Source organism: Cibotium barometz, chromosome 32, assembly GCF_041138505.1.
Source record: "Cibotium barometz isolate CiBa-2024 chromosome 32, ASM4113850v1, whole genome shotgun sequence".
Taxonomy (NCBI): Eukaryota; Viridiplantae; Streptophyta; class Polypodiopsida; order Cyatheales; family Cibotiaceae; genus Cibotium; species Cibotium barometz.
Window position 1 is genome coordinate 36,251,326 of NC_141077.1, and position 5,290 is coordinate 36,256,615.

The following is a 5,290-nucleotide window of genomic DNA, read 5'->3' on the forward strand; positions in this document are numbered from 1 at the left end:
TTTAAATCTCCAGCAATCAATTGATAAGGTGTGGCCATCTTAATAAGCCGACACATTTTATCCTTGTTCAAAGGTCAATCTTACGGAAAACCATGAGCTAGATAGTCTGAAATCTCCTCACTCCTTTCAGGCACCATTTCAAGTTTGAACAGACAAGCATTAGAGAGGTCATCATCAATACCAATTTTTGGATTCTCCACTTGGGATTCTAGACATATGGTCCAACACATGTTGTGTTTCTTTTCTTACCCGCGTGACCGTAAAGCCAAATTCCAGGAGTCGTAGCAACCAGCGTGTGATTCTTCCCGTGGTACAATACAGCCTGATGGTCCACAAAGAATATAATTTTTTTGGCCAATAGATAATGCCAATATTTCTTTACAGCATAAACCATGGCCAACCCTTCACGCTTTGTGCTAGTGTGGTTTATCTCTGCATCATTTAGTTGATGAGCGAAGCAAACTGGGTAATCCAATTTGAATTCCCCAGGTTGTGCCAATATGCATCCTATCGCAGAATTTGATGCATCGATGTGCACGTGGAATATAAGATCCCAGTTGGGTGGTCTCATAATAGGTGCACTTGCCAGTGCTTTCTTCAACTTATCGTATGCTTCTTGGCATTCCTCAGTCCATTCAAAGATAATGAGTAGTCTATACAATGGCCTAGAAACTTCAGCATAGAATACAATGAAGTGTTGGTAATACCCAACATGGCCCATAAACCACTGTACACCTTTGGAGTTAGTTGGTGGTGGTAGTTCCAAGATCAATTTTACCTTGCTTTCATTAGTGGAAATACCTTTTTTGACACAATGTGCCCTAAGATTACATCGTGCTTGACCCAAAATTGACACTTTAAAGGGTTTAAGGATATACGATATAATCGACATCTTTCAAACACCTTTCTCAAGCAAGCCAAGTGCTCCGTCAGTGCACACCGACGATTGTCAATGAATACCTCTAGCCACTTTTGTAAGTAGCCCTTGAAGGCCGTGCACATCAGTTGTGGAAAGTTGTTAGGGCATTAGTGAGGCCAAAAGTCATAACCTTATAAGCATATGTTCCCCACCACATCGTATTGAATGTTGTTTTGTGTAAGTCTTTGGGTGCTATGGACACTTGATTATAGCCCGAAAACCCATCTAAGAAGCTATAGGCTTCTTCACCTGCTACCCATTCTAATACATGTTCTGTATATGGTAGTGGGTAATGGTCCTTCCTTGTGGCTGCATTGACCTTTTGAGATAAAAGCAAACCCTCAATTTCCCATTTTTCTTTGGCACAATCCTGATTGGTGAAAGCTAATATGTGTGCTCGATTTCATAGATGAAATCCATGGTGGCAATGAGTTTATCAATTTCCTCCTTTACAATCGTTGCATATTTCGGATTCATTTGGTACGGTTTTTGCCTAGATGGTCTCGATCCTTCCATGATCGGAATGGTGTGTTGAACCACCTCAAGTGGTACACCCTTCATCTCCATGTATTTCCAAGCAAAACAGTCTTTGAATTATTTTAAGAGAGCAATGAGGGCAATTAAGTCTTAGCAATGTAGACAAGTTTGGAGTCCTCCCCTGTGTTTGCAATATCCACCTCCTTAACTTCAGTCGGACCATCGTAAGAAGTGGATTGACCATCTTTCTTCACTCTCTTAGCTGTCAATTGGACCACCTTTTGTTCTTCAATATGGTGTATATTTTGAAATGGTCCGGCCGACACAGAGAGTAGGTTTGGCTTGTCGTCCTCCTCATCTTTCCTCCAAGCTAGTGCATTATTTTCATCATGTTTGGCTTCAGCCAGAGCCTTATTTCGTTTTCTGCATCCGGCCTTAGTGAGTTTAGGCGTTTCCAGCTCCTGGGGCATAGCCCCTCATTTTCCTTCTAGGTTTATCTTACTCAACTCCTCACCCCAGTTCCTAAAAAACTCCTCGTGCACCTTAGTGATATCGAGATATCTTAGCCACTAGGCATCCATGGGTTTACTTCGTAATAGGGCATTTCGTTGAGCGATATACCTCTTTTTTTTTCGCTGTCTCCTAAGCTATTAGGTGTTGTTGTTGTTGCGACCTTACAAGCCAGACCCTTCTGTGCTGGAGGCTTCGTCCTCTATTTCCTCTTCTCTTGATTGCACATCTACCATGCACGCTGAGGTGGTAGGAATAATTCTCAATTCAATGTATTGGGTTCCTTTAGGGAGAAACACATCGATAGTGGCAATGTGCATCCAGTTTTTGCTAAAATCCAGAGGTGGAAGATGCATACATTGTGGCCTCTTCCTCTTCCCATCAATTCTCCTAACTGGTTGGCACACTTGTAAGGATGTGGTCTGCTCTATGGTGGTGACCGAATCATTTCCAAACGATTTCCCTTCCATGGGATGTGCCTTTCACGTATGTAGATCAATTTTTAGAATCTACAAATCCTTTTGAACATACACTTGATCTGACGCCCAATCATGCACCAATTTGGCTTCCCTCATGAAGAGTCTGCCCAAGATAATGTCATATAAGTCTGGCTGGTGCAGAAAGTCCATTACAACAATTGTATAATGGTAGCGGAACACAAAAAGACCTTAAGCCTAACATTTTTCAACAGCCCGATCGGTCTTGAGGAAGTTTTGTTTGCCATCTTGATGATTAGATCTACTCTTTCTAATTCTGGTTTTCCCTAGTTCTCCTTACACCTTTTGGTAATAATGCTCACACCCATGCCTCCATCCAAGATAGCCAATGCTTGGTACCCGCTGTGGTGGATTGAAATTATGGCATTCATATCATTACTCTCATAATACCAGTGTTATGGCTCACCCTAACCCCCCTTGAAACACATCCCCAACAAGAGATTACCTGGTGAACCACAACTGTCATGAGGATCTTTCCAATGGCCGAGCTCGTAACCCTTGAGGTCTCCAAGCTTTACAACTCCTTGAGAAGCAATTCCATCGTGCCTCTCGTGAGCATTGTCACACCGCTGCGTTGCACTACGTATACTCGTGCCTCCTCTCACCTCACATCACTCACACACACTCACTAGCATGCATTACAGAGAGACATTAGCAAGAGCAAGACTCTATTACACAATGGGAGAGTATATTTGTATTATGAGAGATATTCACTTATATACATGGCCATAAGTGTTCACACTCACTTAAATTGTGGCCGGCCGGGCACTTTAGGCTCATAAGAGGCCTAATGCTATTACAATGACTAATCTCATAATATATCCATGAAGTACATCACTTACGATCTCATCCTAACTTACTACCACACGCTCTTGAAAGCAGGAATCGCCATAAATACTCCGTCACACCATTATGAGCACTCGTCCAAGTTGTAGATTTGGACACCATTGCTTCATATCTTAAATGCATGACCTTTTGGTGTATCTACCTTGACTCCTTGATATAAGATAGCGGTAGTAGCTCTTGTGGGAAAAATTATGGTCAATGGTACAACCCATTGCCTAGAACTTTCTTTCAAATTGCAAAACTCTCCAAACAAAAATCTTCACAACACAATGATCTCTAATCCTTAGTTAAGATATCTTAGCCTCGCAAGTTGACGACATAATTTTGCCAATGAGTGGCTACTTCAACAAAAACAGCAGCTTACTAAGAGTCTATTTGACTCAATTCTTGTACTTCATATATATCTTCTTCATTAGAGCACTTAAATATACATAAGAGCATAAAAAGCACATGGGAAGAAGCATGTAGGAATAGGTCCTACTTCACAAAATTTGACAAGAATCTTGCCACAAAAAAAGGACTTCATCGAAGGCCAATTTCTTCAAATGATGAATGTCTCTTCAATTAATCAAATGAGGAACTAAGAAACACAATCTCAATCTGATGATTTTTTCTACGTTCCTTCCGATCATCCTTCCTTCTCTTCTCCCCCATAATTAACATCTCTTAGCTTCCCCACTAACACAAATCACATGTAACCTTGCTTAGGATTTCCAAAAACAACGTCGGTGTTCCCTCTTTCTCATGCACTAAGTTTTTCTCTGCTAGAGAGAATTAACTCTCCTCTGTAGTGGTCATTGGGTTCAATTTTCCTTCTACCCAGTCCTTGACATCTGCCCACAATGCTAGCGTGTTAAGTAGCAATGGTCCTAGCGGCATTTTGATAGTTGTGGACAGTATGGCTATGAGACTGCCTACATCTCTAGGTTCTCTGGCACACGACTGAGGGCTCCTTATATGTGTTTGTTGTGTATTCAATCCTAGGGAATGAATGGTTTGACATATCTAGATCTGCTTCCTCAAACATTCTTGCCATGAGGTCACTATGAGTTTCATCCTTGGACTCTTCTAGGATCGGAGTAGGCACGTCCAATCTTCTTTCCCTTAACATCTCATTTCTTGGATACACTGTATCCCTAGCTTGGTTGGCCCTGGCTTTGTGATTGCGTTGATACTCCTCAACCAGGGCTTTTTCTTCTTCCAGCTTCCTTATTTCTTCTTCAACATTTGGATATTCTTCAATTCCCTTAGGGATAGTTGGTCTCCTCCCTTGCAATTTCTTGGGTCTGCCCATCCTATTTCAGCACTTGGTCACCCTCTGCCCTTGATTGGGTGGATCCGGTGTCAATGGTATCTTCTTCGAATTCATCCTGTATTGTGACCATGGTATCTCCCTTGCCTACTTTTTTTACTCCTCCTTCTCCTAGTCTTAGAGGTTGTAACACCTCCCTGGTTTTTCCCTTTGACCCCTTGTTTTGCTTGCACTCGAGTCAGGACATTTAGCGGTGTGATATTCCCAAGCTGTACACTTATAGTCCTAATAGTGATGTGGTTTGAAGTAGAAGCGAAACCATTGGTGCAATATGATTAGTCTTTGATCAAATGATCAACACCACACTTCACACATGAGAGTGTAGGCATGACGTTGGTGTGTGCTACGTGACTGGCTGAGCTTGGCTAGCATTAGCCACATTCTTAAGAGGACACTCTGCTACTCGATGAGGTCCACTACACTGAAAACATTGTATGGGTCCCCTTCTCATAGTTGAGTTTATGTCTTTTCCTTTCCATTGTACCATGGTTTGAAACACTGGTGGACTGGCGTGTTGTTCTGTAAGACATAATACTCTGGTGTACGATCTCCGTGGGCTCCTCGTTGTTGTAGTCATTATTGACTTCTACTTTGCGCATGATTTCTACTTCATCTAAGGGCTCCTCAATCAACACCTGGTTGATTTTAGCATGTGGTGCCTATGGTGGGGGTAAAATAGGTGGTGGAAAAAGCAACATGTCTTGCGCTCGAAACACCCCTCTTGGTAGA